We start from the raw sequence: 22,194 nt of genomic DNA on the forward strand, positions 1-22,194 counted from the left end.
GCATGTACAAACAGTTACCACTGCTAGTTTTTGGTGTAAGGTATAAAAAAAGATGCTTTGAAAATTGATATAGATGGGTGCTTATTAAAACCACACACAACACATTTGTCAGGGCGAACCGGCTGTAAACAAACTTAGTTAAACCTTGATGAAACTGAAACCTTTTTGTTAATAGATACAAGGCAATTGTGCACCCCTTCTGCACTTTTGTTTTCCTGTAAAAAAATATGTAATAACACGCAAAACTGTGGACTGTCATGTACATTTTTCATCTTTGTAAGGAGTGACTTATTTATTTTTTTTCTCAGTTTTATTCAGTTCCAATTTGTGTCAATACTCAGAACTATTGTGAGAGAATCAGAATTAAAGTCCTCAAATGCTATTAGTTAATGAGGACTACCATCATTGGATTTTTGACCCATGAAGATCCGGGGTGGAATAGGTCTTCACCAACCCATGCTTGCCATAAAAGGCGACTATGCTTGTCGTAAGAGGCAATTAATGGGATCGGGTGGTCAGACTCGCTGACTTGGTTGTGCATGTCATCAATACCCATTGCGTGGATCGATGCTCATAATATTAATCACTGCGTTGTCTGGTCCAGACTCAATTATTTACAGACCTCCATCATATAGCTTGAATATTGCTGAGTGCGGCGTTAAACAACAAACCAACGAACCAATCATTGGATTTTAACTTGTCCTCAGCATGATTTAGGGGACTTTTTAGTATTTAGTATTCTTTACTTTGAACTAAACCAGATCTTGAGAGAAGATTTTATGAGATTGTATACTGACACAATGAAAACGCACTGTGGCATTTAAAAGAAACAAATTGGTACATGGTTGTGGGGCCTAAAGGCATGCAACATGGCAATAATGTTGTCTGAGTTTGAATCCTCATTGATATTGTCATACCTGGACATATGCTTCCAGTCACTTGTTGCTTATCAAGAGTCAGAATCCACTAAGTGTTTTCAAAGTGTTTCAATGGATGAATAAATCAAATAGATTATAATCAGTAGATTATCATTCCCTAGATTATATGACAACATCCTTGATGCCTTTGGGCAGTCAGGTAGTGGTTTAAGTGTCAGCTCGTCACGCCAAAGACCCGGGTTTGATTTCTGACATGGGTAAAATGTGTGAAGCCCCCACCTTTGAATTTGCTGGAATATTGCTAAAAGCGGCGTAAAACCTCACTCACTCACTCACTCACTCACTCACTCAGTCACTCACTCACTCACCCACCCACCCACCCACCCACCCACCCACTCACTCACTCACTCACTCACCCACCCACCCACCCACTCACTCACTCACTCACTCACTCACTCACTCACTCACCCACTCACTCACTCACTCACTCACTCACTCACTCACTCACTCACTCACTCACCCACTCACCCACTCACCCACTCACTCACCCACTCACTCTTGCCATAATTCCGGGAGTCACAATAACCAGTGATTTACACAGAGTACTGTGACATCTTCCTGCCATAAAACAATAATTCATTATTCAGAAATAACAATGTCCCATTCAGTTCACCAGGTGCAACGGAAAAGCAAATGCTCTGTTTTGGGACGGTCCCTCACAGATTCTCTGTGGACTGTTATTTCAGGTGAGTCGGAGCCAAGTCCAGTCCACTTGGTGAGCAGACAGATCTGGATGGCGACAACATGGCAGGCACCAGGCATCCTCGGCATGGATAACAGGCTGCTAGACATGTTCCCCCCACACCAGGTAAGAGTTGACTCAAAACCCCCATCAACAAGAGCTGACAACCCCCCCCCCCCCACAAAAAAAAAATCCCCCAAAACTTGCTTTACATTGTTCAGCTTGTGAAACTCTGGGTGTAGCGATGGATTGTTTACAGTACTATGTTGTCCTTGTGTGGTGTCCATTCTCAAGTGGACTGCCTCAATGGCCTCGTGGATTGAGCGTCTGCCTGAAGAGAAAAAGGGTGGTGGTTCGATCCCAGCCACATGATACCAAAAGATGGCAACATATGGTACTTGTTGTTACCCTGCCTGGTGCTCGGCATTAAGGGCCGACCATTTGATATTCGAAAAAAAAAAATTGTCTCTATAAATTCTTAAAAGTAATTATGCTTCATATTGTTGGACAAATAGAAATTGTCTGGCGCAAAATTTACATTGTTGCAAAAATATTTTTGCTTATATTTTTGATTTAAGACATATCTGGTTTTCACAAAAACCCAGGGATTACAGTCCCCCCCACCCACTCCCCCCAACCCCCATATCCAAATGGTCAGTCCGTAAGGGGGCTAAAAAAGAGACTGGTCAGCTCGGAATCAGTATAATGCATCTGAGTGGTGTATCCATGTTAAACTGTGGAATGGTATCTCAGTGGGCTAGCACTATGAAACCAGCATTAGTCCGGACTAGTATAAGCAGCCACACACACAGAGACACACACACATGTGCATGTACGTTACTATTCAAGAGAAATGATCTCATTTCACAACACCATTGTCAAGTATCAAACAGGATATCAAGGGATGGTTCAGTAATTATTTTGGACTTGTCACTGTTTCATTAAAATCAGATTCCGCTACAATACCTCTCTGCATTTTAATGAGACTGAACATGTCATTTATTAGAAAAATGGTGTACCCCTTCACATGGTTGTCCATATTTTGTACCCCTAGGGTTTAACCATAGTTTTAAATTTTTGACAATTATATGGCTATGGATTCAGTTTAAAAGTATAATTTTACATACACTTTGATATTTCACTCAACATTTTTCTGATGAATGAAATAAGGAGTTTAGGACCTCACAAAACAAATTTCATTCCGTTGAAATTCTTTTTTTTTTTTGTCTTATTTGTCATTTTTATGTATGTGTTTTTATATATTACGGGAGAGGAACATGCACAAACTGTAGCCTTGGAGTTGTTCAATATTTGTTGGAGAGAACCCTGGTTTATTTTTCTCGTTAGGAAATGCTTTTTTCATTCGCTCTCATGACATGGAAGTGAGAAAGGTAATTTGGGTTTACAAACAAGAAAATTAAACTTGTTTACCATCAACCTCAACCTTACAGAGTTAACTCCCTTGTCAACACAGCATCGCTGTGACAACAGTGAATGTTGACCTTGTCAGTGGAGAGTAAACATAAACACCTTACCAGCCCAGATGTCACATTTGACACGTGATGAAATGTCAGACAGAAGGTTGTCGCAGCAATTAATCTCTACCACCTGAAACTAGGAATCGCTGTAAGATTCATCACATGAACTTCCATCTTTCTCAGATTAAGATCTGGAGGTATATCTGTGTAGAAAGTATGCTATTTGTGAAATTTCCAGGTGAAGACTAGCATCAAGATCTAAAAAATGTGACACTGAGACTTGTCCTGGGTCCAGGGTTAGTTCAGTAGTGAGTGTGTATGCCTGTCATATATGTATGACTCTCTGACCTGACAGGGACACTGTCGCCATAGCTGTCATGTAGAGTTGTGTCCCTTAGCTGCACCAAGATTAAATTCATGTGTTTGAATCTCAGTTTTCCCTACTTAAGATACTATCAGCACCATAACTGTGGTTCACTGAAGTGGTTCACATCAATGTTAAACTGAACCTCCATGCTATGGCCTAAAACTGCTTAAAGCCAAATATCTTACTCACTCTTGCACAACAGGTAATACATGGCTGCAGATGATAATCCTGCACTCTGGTGTTCCTTATTATTCCATACAAGCATTGATTCACTGAGTAGGATAACATGGTATTGGTGATAATCATTGTGAGCTCATCTGAGGGAGTATGCTGTTTGAGGCAATTCAAATACATGCAGGATGGTGTTCAGATAGCGAAACCATCAGATTGGTCATAATAGATGGCCATAGCAACAGGATTGTTGTCACAGATAGCCAAAGCAATAGGATGGTTGTCATAGATAGCAACAGCAAAAGGATGGTTGTCACAGATAGCCACAGCAATAGGATGGTTGTCAGAGAAGACCACAGCAACAGAATGGTTGTCACAGATAGCCACAGCAACAGAATCATTGTTAGGTTGTCACAGCAACAGGATGGTTGTCACATATAGCCACAGCAACAGGATGGTTGTCACAGATGACCACAGTAACGGGATGGTTGTCACAGATGACCACAGCAACAGAATGGTTGTCACAGATAGCCACAGCAACAGAATGGTTGTTAGATTGCCACAGTGACAGGATGGTTGTCACAGATAGCCACAGTAACAGAATAGTTGTCACAGATAGCCACAGCAAAAGGATGGTTGTCACAGATAGTCACAGCAACAGGATGGTTGTCACAGATAGCTACTTAAACAAGATGGTTGTCACAGACAACCACAGCAACGGGATGGTTGTCACAGATAGCCACAGCAACAGGATGTTTATCACAGATGACCACAGCAACGGGATGGTTGTCACAGAAGACCACAGCAACAGAATTGTTGTCACAGATAGCCACAGCGACAGGATGGTTGTCAAAGATAGCCACAGCAACAGGATGGTTGTCACAGATAGCCACAGCAACAGGATGGTTGTCACAGATGGCCACATATATGTGACTTACATCAGTCTACCCTAGATCAGTTGAGCCTTGGTCAGTGCTGTCGTGGTCAGTGATGTCCTGGTTCGTGCTCGTTTTTGAGCTGAGGTCAGATGGGCCATGGTCAATGTGGCCTTGATTAGTGCAGCCTTGATCCATCAGCCCTGATCTGTCGAGCCTCTGTGAGTGCAGCCTTGGGTAGATAGCACAGCCTTGATCAGTGCAACCCTGATCCATCAGCCCTGATCTGTCGAGCCTCTGTGAGTGCATCCTTTGGTAGATAGCACAGCCTTGATCAGTAAAACCTTGTATAGTACAACCTTGATAAGTTAAACCTTGGATAGATAGCACAGCCTTGATAAGTTAAACCTTGGATAGATAGCACAACCTTGATAAGTTAAACCTTGGATAGATAGCACAGCCTTGATAAGTTAAACCTTGGATAGATAGCACAACCTTGATAAGTTAAACCTTTGATTTTGCAGCCTTGATCATTAAAACCTTGGATAGCACAGCCTTGATAAGTTAAACCTTGAATAGCACAGCCTTGATAAGTTAAACCTTGGGTAGCACAGCCTTGATAAGTAAAACCTTGGATAGCACAGCCGTGATAAGTTTAACCTTGGATAGCACAGCCTTGATAAGTTTAACCTTTGATAGCACAGCCATGATAAGTTAAACCTTGGATAGCATAGCCTTGATAAGTTAAACCTTGGATAGCACAGCCTTGATAAATTAAACTTTGAATAGCACAGCCTTGATAAGTTAAACCTTGGATAGCACAGCCTTGATAAGTAAAACCTTGGATAGCACAGCCGTGATAAGTTTAACCTTGGATAGCAAAACAATTTTAAAGAAGTTGTTCATCCATAAATCTTATCCTTACTTAGTACTCCAACTTCTAAATGCCTATCAAAGAAGTTGGACTGTTATGGTCATTAAACTAATTTGGACAAGGGATAATCATGGCTTTATGGGTGTGGTGTCCACGAAGAATGTATTTGTTTGGGTGAGAGAGCATCATGTTATGAAAACGTGATAAGGTTCTCAGATCAAATATTGATAACATCATTGAAGAGGAAAGAGAATCTCGGACTAATGTATCTAAGTGGTCACACACGTAGGCCTTCACTATATCGCTTTGTGGGCGTGTCACCTCAAAGGACCGACGTCATTTGAAGTAGCATTGTAATTCACGGCAGAACGCCCGCGTCTAATGGTGTGTAACTGTCGCGTGTGTTTCCTCACGAAGTGAAGTTAGTACATTGAGTTTATGTGTTCTTCGTGGTATGGAACATGATGAGACATGACGTTTTCTCTGTTCCTTGTCGCCATAAGCGTCACATCCGTATTCTCCCCGGCATCACAGGCGTCTGACACAACTTGACGCCCGGACCGGGAAGTGTCATTGTCCCCAGGAACAGGTTTCTCTGAAAGTTTTACACACAAGAGCAACCGTAAACACACGTGGATAACTAAGCCTAATAATTCAATGTGGCCTATGTTGGCATCTTGGCAGATATTTTGGGTTAACTTTATCCTCTTATTCGACGTGGAGGCACAGATGACCCCGTCGTCAAAGGAACCCGTGAAGATCCGGGGTGGAATAGGTCTTCAGCAACACATACATGCCGTAAAAGGCGACTATGCTTGTCGTAAGAGGCGACTAACGGGATCGGGTGGTCAGGCACCCTGTCTTGGTTGATGCATGTCATCGTATCCCAATTGCGTGGATCGATGCTCATGATATTAATCACTGGATTGTCTGGTCCAGACTCGATTATTTACAGACCGCCGTGATATATATTGGAATATTGCTGAGTGCAGCGTTAAACAACAAACGAAACGAAACTGCAGGCATCAGTAGACTCCAGGTAATATACACCCTTCAAGAGGTCCAGTGACAGCAGGAGAAATAAGACATTTCTACACTGATTATACAGCACACGTGTTGTTGACACAGGTTCGAGGCGGGTTTTTTGGTGAAAACACAGTTTCCTTTGAAGCAAGAATCCAAGGATTTTATTTCAAACCTGGTCATATGCAGAAACACTGGATACGGTGTGCCGATTTCAAACGAGTCAAAAGAGATAATTATGATTAATTCCCCATTTTAAAAGTAAAGTACGTCTGCGGAGGAACAACCGTCGGGCATGAGTACTGAATGGGGTGTGTATCGGGCCTGTTACCCGCGAAGAAAAAGTAAAACTGCTCTTATTTTTTTATTTTCTGTCAAAAGAAACTGTAAATTTGTTTTAAACTCTTCCAAACATCTTTGATTAAGAACTGATAAATAATTTGGTCTATCGTGAGTGAGAGAGGTTAATTTAACGCCGATTTGAACAGTGTCAGCTTGATGGGCAAGGAAAACTCGAGGCTTTGCTGACGTGAAACCCGCCACCTCAGTTATGACTAGACTTGCATACGTCTCTTATGCGCCCTTAGAGTGTCCTGTCCGCTTAACTAGACTTGCCTATTATGTGGATATAATAACTGTACACCCTTGGACTTATCATTCAATACAGACTTAGAGCAAGGCTAAGTAATGACTAACAGATCTATTAACACAATCAGAGTGAATACTAGTACACATGTATAGGCATATGTTTCTGGTAGGCCTAAGCATTGATATAAACTACATATAAGTATTTATCGATGCAATAAACCAATCTTATAAACTTATCACAATCCGATAAATATGGGTGGCTCGGGTGGCCCAGTCGTCTAAGGCGCCGCGATTAGCTGTGCAGTGTTGTGTCTCTTGGACACGCCTGAAACCTATGATTGTGGGTTCGAATCCCGGTTCGCCCCGATTATGTTTCTAGGGTTGTCAGCACCACACCCCTGCTCGTGGGTTCACCGAAGTGGTAAACGTCTGGGACCTGCATCACTTCGGGCTTAGCTCCCACATAAAGCTGACACGCCGTGATATAACTGGAATACTGTTAAAAGTGGCGTTAAACACAACTCACTCACTCACCGATAAATATGCAAATGAGGTCCCCAGCAAGAACTATTTTTAATAAGCTCCATACATCGATGGGAGGTTCGCTTGCTCGAAAAGCTGTATACTTATTTACACAAATATGACTGTTAATAATTTGGCGGTTCACTCAGGCAGTGTATTTTTACGCGGTTTCAAAAGTTATTAAAATATGGCTAAATTTCAAACATTTCAATAATGACATTATATGTTAAAGAAATGACTACTCTCGTGTTTTATGTGTCGTAGTTATCATATTTTAATTCTTTCAAAAGGCTCCCATAATAGATTTTCTATTGCCATGATATTTTCGATTCGTATGAAGGTTTTCACACGTTCCGTACTAAAATAACCCGGAAATGACGTCACACAAGCTGATAACGTCAACCTTTTGTGTGAATCACAGTTCAAGTCATGTTCAATAACATGTCTAACCGTCAAATGTTTCCCTTGAAAAACGGAATATCTTCATGGTAGGTTAACAAAATAGCTGATTGAGTTTCGTATGCTTCATTGAACCTTTGAACTGCTCGGGCAGTTTAGTGCACCATGGTTGTCTGAGGAATGAGGTGGTGACAATGTGTAAACTGTTTCGGTGTGGATCGTTGCTCATACTATCGACCACTGGTTGGCCTGGCCCAGACTCGGTTATTGACAGGGTGCCGTGTTACATGTATATAGCTGGATTACTGATGTCTAACTAACTCACTCACTCACTCACTCACTCACTCACTCATTCACTCACCTTGGTGTAGTGGACAGAGCATCTCCGCGGATCGCGGAAGGCCGGTGGTTCGATCCCCGTTGGCGTCATACCAAAAATGTTAAAAGGAGGTGCTTGTTGTTACCCTGCTTGGCACTCGGCATTAAGGGGCTAAAACAAGGACTGGTTGGCTCGGAGTCGGTATATGGTGTTAGAGTGGGGCATTCATGTTAAAATGCGGAATGGTATCTGAGTGGGCGAGCACTATAAATAACACAGGCGCTCGGTGGAAAGAAGCAAATACACAAACGCGCACACTCGTGCATGCTCGTCGCTATAAAATGCAATTATCATGAAGGCGAGGTTAAACCCCCATTACCCAATCTCACCATTGAAATGAGTTAACACACGCAGTTGTTAAAGTGGATACAATATATGGATAACAACTTCTGTTAAGGCGACCATTCGGTATACAGTAAAATACAGTTATAACGAAAACGCTTATGACGAACTGAGGGGTATAACGAACCTACTTTTTTGGTCCCGACTATTTGCTGTACTTATGCTGCATATATGCTTATAACGAACTACGGTTATAACGAACTAAAATTAGTAACCCCTTTGAGTTCGTTATAACCGTAGTTTACTGTATATCTTTATACCCTTGTCAAACAAGGTTGTCCACAATTTAGGGATAACAACTTCTGTATTTACTGTAAAGGCGACGTTTCGATATAGATCTTTATACCGTTGTCAAGCACGGTTGTCCACAATTTTGGGATAAAAACTTCTGTATTTACTGTAAAGGCGACGGTATAAGGATCTATACTTAAACGTCGCATTAACAGTAAATATAGAAGTTGTTATCCATAAATTGTGTCTACCTTGTCATCATAGTCTGTCTTACAGACCCTGATACAAATATACATATCAAATACAGCCCATGCAAGTCTATAATGTTTGGCAAGTCTAGATCATTCTGAAAATGAAGAGAGTCACTGGGCTCCTTTTTATTATATTTTTATTAAGATAACTGAACAACTGTTTTTTCCTGTACGATATGTTCATTTCAGAGACTAGATGTTAGTCTATTGTCATCCATCAACTTCTATTTAATGCCTATCAACAATTCACACGAAGATACTTTAATTACCTGCAACTGTTATGCTCCAGTCTATGTGTATATGGGTGTGTATGCTTAACATCACTCAAGCAGGACCTGCTTCATTCATACGAAGGGCTAATGGTTCATGCTTCTCAATCTACGAGGGTGTGGCAAAGGTCAAGTGAGTTTGAATCGGAATTCTGTCCCGTGACATGCGGGTCTCTGGGTCGTTTTATGACGACTGGGTGTGCCATTTGACTTTCAAAAAATTGACAGTCATGATAACGACAATTATATTTGAAATTTCTCATGAAGATTTCTCAATCGTTTTGTACGTATATATTATTAGCCAAAAATTCACTTCCAACCACGAACTCCGAATTGGGTGGCGATCTTTCATACCAGCGTGCATCTGTATTGCCGGGGCGGTCGGGTAGCCCAGTGGTTAAAGCGTTCGCTTGTCACGCCGAAGACCCGGGTTCGATTCCCGACATGGGTACAATGTGTGAAGCCCACTTCTTGTGCCCCCCTCCGTGGTATTGCTGGAATATTGCTAAAAGCGGCGTAAAACCTTACTCATTCACTCACTACCACTACTACAACAACTACTACTACTATTGCTACTACTACCACTACTACTACATCGAACCCGGGTCTTCGACGTGCGAACGCTTCAACCACTAGGCTACCGGACCGCCCAGTAGTAGTAGTAGTAGTAATAGTAGTAATAGTAGTAGTAGTAGTACTAGTAGAAGAAGCAACGGCAGCAGTAGAAACACACTAATATTGTATTCGACAGTGAACCACATAGTCGACGTGGGAACTACCCGTGCATATATGCAAGCATGTTGCAGCCACAGGTGGGACATCAGTAGTTGACTTGAAATAACAACTTAAACTACGAGTGGTAATTCAAACAGAGGCACGACCCTGTAACACGGGCCCCCTAACTAGCACAATGACGATCCTATCCGATGTCTTGTTGATGAAGAAATGTTTAACCTGTTTTGTAAACAAAGTGTTATTTGGTATTCATGTTTTTTGCCTGTCCCTATTGAGCGCCGTTCCTTTGCAGGCTGATTCACTACTGTTACATCTGTTATTATTGAACGTGGACCATCCTATTAGTGCAGCCACTTCTAGATATCCGCAATCCCATACTATTCCCAACCTACGATTTCAATGCGGCATTCATGAACAAACCTGAATAATAATCGGTAACAAGGATGCGTGTATGTATATATGGGTATATCTAAGGGAGACAACCATGTCGTAGACAGATATGTTGTCCATATAAAATTTGTCACCGGAATGTTAACAAATTGAACAATTGTAAAATTTTAATTAGGTGATTGTATTGAAGAATATTTGTACGTATGGTAGGATCTATGTTTTGGAATGTTGCTATAAATGTGTGAGTACGAGTAAAACTGTAATTTCTGTCTTTTAAAGGGAATCGCGTTATAACGAGAAAATAGCTTAAAATGTGGGGTTATTTTTGTACCTGGTCGACGGTTAAGTTCCGTTTGTTTATTCTGAGCACGAGGGAAGCTCGACGTCACACAGGTAGAGAAGAAGGCGTGAACAACTCACTTTAACTCATTCAAATCAGCATCAGCATCTACAAGCATCAGCATCTAGTGTGGAATCTGATTAACCTGTTATGGGCCGGATCATGCGTAGCGTCAGTGTTGTGAGTACTTATTACTTTTTCCTACGAGACGTTAACACAGAAGATTCATTAGACAGATTTCAAAAGTTTATATTTTAGATTCTTCCAGTTCGAGTTACAGGATTACATACACAATTTGAACTGAGAGTCGGACTTATATTGGTCAGTCATGGATACTTTTCTGTGGCTTTTAAATCAGATCTATCAGTCCAATCAGAAGTTTTAAACACGAACCTGTTAAAGAAGTCTTAAAACCTCCTTTGGGTTTACACCATGTGTGTTATTCATTGCTGATGGCCTGTAAACTGTCGTGTATTCATGTCCTATTACACTGTGGGGACTTTCCTCGCACATTAAGCTGACGCGCCGTGATGTAACATGAATACTCTTCAAAGCGACGTAAAACCCACCTCACTCACTGACTATAACACTGCGGAGACCTGCATCACTTCAAGCTTTCCTCTCACACTAAACTGACACGCCTTGACGTAACTGGAATACCCTTCAAAGTGACGTTAAACCCACCTCACTCACTGACTATAACACTGCGGAGACCTGCATCACTTCAAGCTTTCCTCTCACACTAAACTGACACGCCTTGACGTAACTGGAATACCCTTCAAAGTGACGTTAAACCCACCTCACTCACTGACTATAACACTGCGGAGACCTGCATCACTTTAGGCTTTCCTCTCACATTAAACTGACACAACGTAACTGGAATTCTCTTCAAAGCGACATTAAACCCACATCACTTACTGACTTTAATACTGCGGAGACCTGCATCACTTTAGGCTTTCCTCTCACCTTAAACTGACACAACGTAACTGGAATAGTCTTCAAATCGACGTTAAACCCACCTCACTCACTGACTATAACTCTGCGGAGACCTGCATCACTTCAAGCTTTCCTCTCACACTAAACTGACACGCCTTGACGTAACTGGAATACCCTTCGTTGTGACGTTAAACCCAACTCACTCACTGACTATAACACTGCGGAGACCTGCATCACTTGGTAAACCCACCTCACTCACTGACTATAACACTGCGGAGACCTGCATCACTTGGTAAACCCACCTCACTCACTGACTATAACACTGCGGAGACCTGCATCACTTTAGGCTTTCCTCTCACCTTAAACTGACACAACGTAACTGGAATACTCTTCAAAGCGACGTTGAACCCAACTCACTCACTGACTATAACACCGCGAAGACCTGCATCACTTCAGGCTTTCCTTTCACCTTAAACTGACACAACGTAACTGGAATACTCTTCAAAGCGACGTTGAACCCAACTCACTCACTGACTATAACACTGCGGAGACCTGCATCACTTGGTAAACCCACCTCACTCACTGACTATAACACTGCGGAGACCTGCATCACTTTAGGCTTTCCTCTCACCTTAAACTGACACAACGTAACTGGAATACTCTTCAAAGCGACGGTAACACTGCGGAGACCTGCATCACTTTAGGCTTTCCTCTCACATTAAACTGACACGCCTTGACGTAACTGGAATACTCTTCAAAGCGACGTTGAACCCAACTCACTCACTGACTATAACACTGCGGAGACCTGCATCACTTCAGGCTTTCCTCTCACAGTAAACTGACACAACGTAACTGGAATAATCTTCAAAGCGACGTTGAACCCAACTCACTCACTGACTATAACACTGCGGAGACCTGCATCACTTTAGGCTTTCCTCTCACCTTAAACTGACACAACGTAACTGGAATACTCTTCAAAGCAACGTTACACCCACCTCACTCACTGACTATAACACTGCGGAGACCTGCATCACTTGGTAAACCCACCTCACTCACTGACTATAACACTGCGGAGACCTGCATCACTTTAGGCTTTCCTCTCACCTTAAACTGACACAACGTAACTGGAATACTCTTCAAAGCGACGTTGAACCCAACTCACTCACTGACTATAACACCGCGAAGACCTGCATCACTTCAGGCTTTCCTTTCACCTTAAACTGACACAACGTAACTGGAATACTCTTCAAAGCGACGTTGAACCCAACTCACTCACTGACTATAACACTGCGGAGACCTGCATCACTTGGTAAACCCACCTCACTCACTGACTATAACACTGCGGAGACCTGCATCACTTTAGGCTTTCCTCTCACCTTAAACTGACACAACGTAACTGGAATACTCTTCAAAGCGACGGTAACACTGCGGAGACCTGCATCACTTTAGGCTTTCCTCTCACATTAAACTGACACGCCTTGACGTAACTGGAATACTCTTCAAAGCGACGTTGAACCCAACTCACTCACTGACTATAACACTGCGGAGACCTGCATCACTTCAGGCTTTCCTCTCACATTAAACTGACACAACGTAACTGGAATACTCTTCAAAGCGACGTTGAACCCAACTCACTCACTGACTATAACACTGCGGAGACCTGCATCACTTTAGGCTTTCCTCTCACCTTAAACTGACACAACGTAACTGGAATACTCTTCAAAGCAACGTTACACCCACCTCACTCACTGACTATAACGCTGTAGACGTAAACTGTTTCGGAGACGTTAACCTGTCCCCTCACGAATAATTATGATTTCCAGATTGTTAGTCTTTATCCCCTTTGGACATGACGTTATTCACGGATGTTTGGTTGAATAACGCTGTAAAACGCCTTTGAAATCTGAGATAAAAGAACAAATATCATTCATATGGTAATAATTGATTTCCTTTCTATACTTTCGATGAAGCACGTGTTTCAAAAGACCACATTTGAATTCAGATGGCTCTTTGAATGATCGGGTTGCGGGAACTGTCATTGATGGTGTTCAACTCACGTAACGGAAAACAACCTACCACAGTATAATACAACTTGTGATGATCGCTGGTAGGCCATCCACGAACTGGGCCATAGTCATGATAATTCGTACCGATTCGCCAATAAGATTGAACATGAACCATTCATTTTTTATCAGTGAGTAGAATAAGATTGGTTTCTGTGGTAATCCTACTTTAAGCTGAATGCTTTGAGACCTCGATTTCAGACCGTTTCACCCTTCGCCTGGCAGATGTATAACAGAACTTGAAATATTTATCGGTACACATCGTCAGGTCATTTTTTCATATTCCTTAACCGTCGCATTAGGTAGTTCTTTAGTGAGCGCGGATAAGCTTTAGTCCATACTATGCTATCGAGAAGATGAAAGATGAAAGCTTTCTTTTGTGTTCACTTGGGTTGATACAAAGAGGAGGCTTGTGAAGAACATTCAAGTGAATACTCTTGCGTTCGTCACACCATATTACCACGACGAAAAGACGACTGTCGTCATGTGGTGGATGTTCCCAGCGTTATCGATGTGATTACGTTCTCAATTTCTATTGAAGGGAAATTCAGGCATTCTGCGAGACACATTTATGACCTAAAAGGTCAAACGGGCGGAACAGATGCTGACGATTTGCCCACCTCCTGCTACACATTCGGGTGTGCATTGCCAGGGTGCTTTTCACGATGGAAGTTGAGTAAAATGGCATTTTCAAATGTGTTCAGCCGGCGACCGTGCATAACGGCCAGTCTCACGTCATCAAGATGCTCTCGGAATTCAGGGTAGGAGATTCACACTGTTATGTCCACATGATCATTACGCTAACAATATGGCTGAAACACCGCCGACGTAACCATAGTTTTAGATCACTCGCATAGAAATTCCGGGGTAGAATTGGGCCCCAACAAAGCGTTTAAAATCAACCGGGTGGCCAGGTTCAGTGATTAGGCTGATGGACAAGGTCCAGGCGGCATATGACGATACCACTGTATTTCTGGCCAATGCTCGGATGTTTACAGGTCGTCGTCATACAGGTGCAAACTCAATTGGTAAAGGTCATCGTTCTGGCGTAGGCTGATAAGTTACCGTTTTGTGTTGTTTGTTCAACGCTGCACTCAGCCATAATCCAGCTATATGACGGTGGTCTGTGTAAAAAATCGAGTCTTGACCAGACAATCCAGTGATTGATATCATGAGCATCGATCCACGCAATTGGGATACGATGTCATGCATCAACCAAGTCAGCCAGCCTGACCACCCCATCCCGTGAGTCGCCTCTTACGACAAGCATAGCCGCCTTTTACGGCAAGCATGGGTTGCTAAAGACCTATTCTACCCCGGATCTTCACGGTTCCTGCTTTGGTTTTCTGATTTCGCCGAACGCGGGATTGTAAATTTGACGGGTCCTCAGTGTTCATTTTCTTCGCCCGGGACACGACAACCCGAGTCACCATACATCTATACAATCATAAGCCAGTCCACTGATGCGACCGGTCAAAACAACCTCTCACAGGCCGGATGCGACAGCATGAAACCGGTTATACCCATTTACAGAGTGACTGAAATTTCAGTATCTCGTCACATCGTTCTTAGATGCTTTGTGCTATCTTTAGTTCAGGTTCAGCGTACATAGTTTTTTTGGTGAAATTTGATATAAAGTAGTAGGCCGTCACAGAGGCGCACATTAAGTCTTGTGCGCTTGTGGTTGCCTCGGGCCCCGCAATTCATATCCACTGATCGCAGGTTCGAATTCCAGAATCGTCCCGTCCTCGTGGGTTTCATCAAAGTTGTAAAATGTCTACGTATAGTAACCATTTGCCTGCCCGCTTTAAATATGTACTTTAAACTCTGTTTAAAGCCGCGTTCAACCAAACGTATTAAGGGGAAAAAATGTTTTCATGAAATGCTACCAAACCTGTTCATTGTCATTCATTGTGTGAAAGATGTCATTAAACACATGTAATGTCGCAACACACTCTACAGCAATGGCTTTGTATTGCTTTATGTTGAGTTTGCGTTGGGTCCACGGGGAAATGAGGCAGGCAGACTTGTACCTCGTAGCTGTAACTACAGGTGCAATAACCATGCAGCTTTTCTTGATAAAGACAGCTGGCTGTAGTGAGCAAACTGCGTTTAACACTGAATAAGTTTTTGATTTGACGTTTACACGATAAACTGCTTTTTCATTGGACGAGAGGTCGGCCACATGCCCGCGAAATTGACATTCAGAAGTGTATGAGCGACACAATCTGAAGTTCATACGTTTTTCACGAGACCGTGTTCTTGAAATGACGTAAACATTAACGGACTACTTCCACATTACTGGGAAAACCCGTGGGAATTCCGTAGCACGAAAACAAACAGAAGCGTCAAACTCTCTTACGTTTCTCAATGTACACTGCCACGCTGAGTTCAAGATTAAAGGTTCTATGTGATCAGAAAACTATCGTAGTATCGACACGATCCGTGTCTAGGCTAACAGTGACCAACTACAGCAATCTATGACTTAATATAATCACCTTTCAATGATCGGCCAGTTTATCAATGATTACAAACACATGTAACCGACACGGGTTACAACTTCGGAAATCACGTTTATAGTGTCGGCCATTTTGACGTCTTGTACTTGATGTAAATGTATTACGACGCGCTGACATTGTGACTGACTTACTGAGGTAGTTCTTAACAGACGTTTGTCTTATCTGATGAGGATATTATTTGAGTACATTTGTTCTACAGAAACTACAAAAGTTGTCCCTGTTGAGCATATTGAGCATACATACGCTCATGTCACCTCTCGTTTTGAGGAACTATTTTATTCCGCGATACAGCTGGTTGTTGTATGGCTGTCAGTGTAAACAGGAAGTCACACGTAGTAAATATACTTGTGTATAGATCAAGGTCTACGTCCTTTGAGGTAAAACTAGTTATATAGCAAATTATAAGAATTGACTTTCACTTCAGCCGCGATATAATTAAAATATAATTATTTTAGAATTGACTTCACGTTATGTGAGCTCATTGGAGTATGAACCTTCATAGAGTGAGGACCAAACATTGTTTGAATGTCGTCGCAATCTCCGACGTTCATACAGTTTGGCCCGCACTCTATGAAGGTTCATACTCCAATGAACTCACATAACGTGAAGTCAATTCTAAAATAATTATATCCAATAGAAATCTCTGCATAAAGCAGAGACGAAAGTACGATTCCGACTTTATAATGAGTATTTGTTTATGAATCACTATCAAATAGTGATGATACCAGGTGTTCGCGAAAAGGTGAGCGTATCAAGTCCCACCTGGGCACACATCACAAACACACGCGAAGGCAAGTCAACCTACGAGTACGGCATGACCCTGACTGAAAGCAAGAAACAATCGGCGCGAATCTTGGGCCATATGATCCCATAAGGCAGTTTGATAAACCTCGAACAACACGCACATGGTCATTAACGCATCATCCTGTCAGTAACAAAAAACATGTCATTTATTGTGTCAGCGTGAAGGCAGACAAAGCGAGGTGGAAACATCGCGCGTGTTTGTCTGTATGGGGCTAATGAAGCTGAGTTGTAGTGCCGATGAGATATCACCTTGTCTCAGAATAGTCCGCGGTGAATAGAGTGGTGCCTTGGCACTGCAAATGTCGAATGTGATCGCGGTTTGCTACGGAAGCCTTTTAGGGCCATTTGTTTTTTATATATTTTTCGATACTATCTTGATATTTCAAGATACTAATTTGAAATTCCAAGATAGTGACTTGAAATTTCAAGATACTAAGTTGAAATATCATGATACTAAGTTCAAATGTGTGGTACGTCTTATGATAACGTCATATTTTGTTCAAATCTTGATTGTATTGTTAGTTTTTTAAGCTCACCTGGCCATAAAAGCCACTTCAAAAGAAACTCTAAACACGTTTTTCATTCTGTTACACCAATTGCCCAACTATGCTTCAATTTGATCAGCTACTTATGTGCTAATATAATAATACATTTCGGTATGCTGTTTATTCTGGAAAAGCACAAAGAAGACACTGTTAGTACAGCGATGATAACATCACGTGGCATTTAAAAGTATAATATTGTCAAAATAATTATTATGTATGTGGGCGTTTGACCTTATTACTATGATACCCTTCTTCTTCTTCTTCTTCTGGGGCGGTCGGGTAGCCTAGTGGTTAAAGCGTTCGCTCGTCACGCCGAAGACTCGGGTTCGATTCCCGACATGGGTACAATGTGTGAAGCCGTGATATTGCTGGAATATTGCTAAAAGCGGCGTAAAACCGTACTCACTCACTCACTCTTCTTCTTCTTCTTGTCAATAACGGTTTTGTGGATTCAGCGGAAGTTAGTGTGCATGTTTGTTACTCTCAGAGCGTTCAAGTTCGAGTTGGGTTCGGTGTAAGTTATTCAAGTTATTCAGGATGGTGGGGTACCCTGGTGGTTAAAGCGTTGGCTAGCCATACTGAAGACCCATTGTGTAAAGCCCATTACTGGTCTCCCCAGCTGGAGTATTGCAAAAATCGGCCTCAAGCTTTTCTCACTCACTCACGCAAGTTGATCAAGTCATGACAATTGGAATTTCAATATGGCCGACACGTCTTTGATTTCAAAAAAACATTTACTGACAGTAGCTTTTGTTACTTGCCAGCTTGTAGTCCTTTTTATTTATGCAGATTCTGTTTGGACAAATGGCAGTCTTGTGGACATTTTGAACAATTGACTACACGTAGCTTCAGTATCGCGACGTTCATTTTACCACCTAGAATAAGTTCAGAAGGCATCTCTTTGACTGGACAATACAAAGAATCATTGAGTGTATATACGAACTCATATATATTATTATATTATAGTTGTTGGTTGTTGTTGTTTTTTAACGCCGCACTCAGAAATATTCCTACTATATGACGGCGGTCTTTAATGATCGAATCTTGACCAGCCAATCTATTGATTGATGTCATGAACATCGATCCACGCAATTGGCACACGATGACATGCATCAACCAAGTCAGCGAGCCTTACCACCCGATCCCGTTAGTCGCCTCTTACAACAAGTATAGTCGCCTTTAACGGCAAGTATGGGTTGCTGAATCTTGGGATCTTCCCGGGTCTATTATATTATAGGTTGGGGTAAGTAACTGTATGGGGAAGTATATCACGAACTGATGCCATAATAACTCTTCAAGATTTATTTTATCTGTTAATCTAGTAATATAACAATATCCATATACAGGTGCCCATAACATATTTGTTCAGTGCTATCGGTGTTTGTTATAACCCAAACTAGTATCCTTGTCTTATCTTTATTGTAACTCTCCCCATGTTTCACTCAGGATATGTACCCACTTATATTGACGTTGGTCTACCCGAGTGCTTTATTACTTACCCGGCATATTTAATTATACCGGGAAACTGGGAGATAAGTCGCTGTGCCGATTCAGGCTTAAGGGGTATGAAGGGTGTGGATTTGCGCATATCCACGGAGACGGCCCGTTCACAAAATGATGGTGACATGGTATGACCGTTCACAAGATGGTGGTGACATGGTATGACCGTTCACAGGATGGCGGTGACATGGTATGCCCGTTCACAAGATGGTGGTGACATGGTATGCCCGTTCACAAGATGGTGGTGACATGGTATGACCGTTCACAAGATGGTGGTGACATAGTATGCCCGTTCACAAGATGGTGGTGACATGGTATGACCGTTCACAAGATGGTGGTGACATAGTATGACCGTTCACAAGATGGTGGTGACATAGTATGCTCGTTCACAAGATGGTGGTGACACAGTATGCTCGTTCACAAGATGGTGGTGACATGGTATGCTCGTTCACATGATGGTGGTGACATAGTATGCCCGTTCACAAGATGGTGGTGACATAGTATGCTCGTTCACAAGATGGTCGTGACATGGTATGACCGTTCACAAGATGGTCGTGACATGGTATGACCGTTCACAAGATGGTGGTGACATGGTATGCTCGTTCACAAGATGATGGTGACATAGTATGACCGTTCACAAGATGGTCGTGACATGGTATGACCGTTCACAAGATGGTGGTGACATGGTATGCCCGTTCACAAGATGGTGGTGACATGGTATGCTCGTTCACAAGATGGTGTTGACATGGTATGCTCGTTCACAAGATGGTGGTGACATGGTATGCCCGTTCACAAGATGGTGGTGACATGGTATGACCGTTCACAAGATGGTGTTGACATGGTATGCCCGTTCACAAGATGGTGGTGACATGGTATGACCGTTCACAAGATGGTGGTGACATGGTATGCCCGTTCACAAGATGGTGGTGACATAGTATGACCGTTCACAAGATGGTGGTGACATAGTATGACCATTCACAAGATGGTGGTGACATAGTATGACCGTTCACAAGATGGTGGTGACATGGTATGACCGTTCACAAGATGGTGGTGACATAGTATGACCGTTCACAAGATGGTGGTGACATGGTATGACCGTTCACAAGATGGTGGTGACATAGTATGACCGTTCACAAGATGGTGGTGACATGGTATGACCGTTCACAAGATGGTGGTGAGATAGTATGACCGTTCACAAGATGGTGGTGACATGGTATGCTCGTTCACAAGATGGTGGTGACATGGTATGCCCGTTCACAAGATGGTGGTGACATGGTATGTGGACATTTCAGTTACGATTGCTTAGTGTCCTGATCTTCTGTCCTTGAAGTAAACGCATTATCTATGGCCGCGAGTTGTAGTCACGTTATATTGGACTCCTTGTGTTTTCAGCTACCGTAATGTCATAGCGACCGATTTGGGACAACCATTGTCTGAATGAACATTTAATTCCAAAGGCAACCCTGAAGCGATGAAATCTATATTCCTTGAATCACTTAATTGCCGTTATTTATAATAATTGTTAATCCCAATTGTATTGTACATCGACTGTCTGCCATCCTGAACGAGATGCGCAAGTAAATCACTGATTAATTACGGTTGTTTAATCATATTTATGACTTACTAATTGTCAGGTGACCTTGGCTATATAATCCTTGGTCCAGAGATGCCGACCCAACCCTATACGAATATGCAAATTAATCATTAGCAACGCCACGTGTGTCTGCAACGCGCGTGCACCAACGCGATGTTAATAGCACCGAGATTGTCAATAACAATGAATGTGACTTATTTACTTATGTTTGTTGTTGTGACTAAACTTTATATGGTCTTGTGTTAATATTATTGCAAAAAAATCAAAACAAATCCCTTGTGTACAATGCAATTGAATTCGTTGGCTACAACCCATTGGCACCCGTGGAGATCCGGGTTAGGATAGCAACCCATGCTTGTAAGAGGTGACTATGGTTATTGTCAGAGGCAACTAACGGGATCGGGTGGTCATACTCGCTGACTTGGTTGATACACGTCATCGTATCCCAAATGCGTGCATCGATGCTCGTGACATCATTCACTGGATTGTCTGGTCCAGACTCGATTGCGGCGTAAAACAACAAACAAACAACAAACTATTGGCAGCCTACTACAACTTAGTATTTTGGCGTTTTCCTCTCATATCAAGGTGATATCCTGTGAAATATTGAAATACTGTTCAAAGCGGTATTTAACCCAACTGTCGTAACCGTATGCCAGAGGCAACTGAAGCGTGTATAAAATGAAACCTCGTTTGGTTAACAGGAAGATTTTGTTTGTTTTTTAACGCCACAATATTCCCGCTATATGACGGCGGTCTTTGAATAATCGAGGCTGGACCAGACAATCCAGTGATTAACATCATGAGCATCGATCCACGCAATGGGGATCAACCAAATCAGCGAGCCTGACCACCCGATCCCGTTAGTCGCCTTTTTCCGACAAGCATGGATTGCTGGAAACCAATTCTAGCCCGGGTCTTCTCGGATTTGACTGGTATGACTGGGTCAACGCGTTATTGTTTCGGTCTTCATGGCGCTACGTATTACAGCAGTACCCTAGGGCGTGACTGTGTTTGGTAAATTACTGAGTTGACAGTTTTAGTAATGCTGTACCCCCTCTTGTCGCATTTCGCCACGGAGGTAGTTGCCTATTCGTCATGTTTCCTGATGTGAAATAAAGCGTTATTTGACAGTTGCTTTGCTGTCAGCTAAGCCTTCCCCTATTGCTACCGACTCGGCTCCGAGACAGGCGGTCATATAAATAGGTCGAGTTGTACCTTGCCGGATAACTTGGCCATGTCGGTACCAAGCCTGACAGCTGGGCCGACTCAGTACCGAGCCAGACAGCATTATGTCTGCCGGACTGATAACCGCCTCCCATAAGGTTTTTTTTTTAAGATCCGGTGTAAAAGATTTTATCATTTCGGATTGCGATCTG

General features: G+C 42.4%; 1 protein-coding gene across 1 annotated transcript in view; it reads left to right on the forward strand.

Annotated features, from left to right (window-relative positions):
* Window positions 1–10,910: 10,910 nt before the first annotated feature.
* LOC139465800 (inositol-trisphosphate 3-kinase homolog) overlaps window positions 10,911–22,194 on the forward strand; it is a 43,605-nt gene continuing 32,321 nt past the window's right edge. Inside the window, exon 1 of the mRNA XM_071247723.1 lies at window positions 10,911–11,034. The gene's annotated coding sequence lies outside the window, so the exon portion shown is untranslated. The remainder of the gene's footprint in view (window positions 11,035–22,194) is intronic.

The sequence above is a fragment of the Haliotis cracherodii genome, unplaced genomic scaffold (assembly GCF_022045235.1).
Source record: "Haliotis cracherodii isolate W230 unplaced genomic scaffold, xgHalCrac1.p SCAF_18, whole genome shotgun sequence".
NCBI lineage: Eukaryota > Metazoa > Mollusca > Gastropoda > Lepetellida > Haliotidae > Haliotis > Haliotis cracherodii.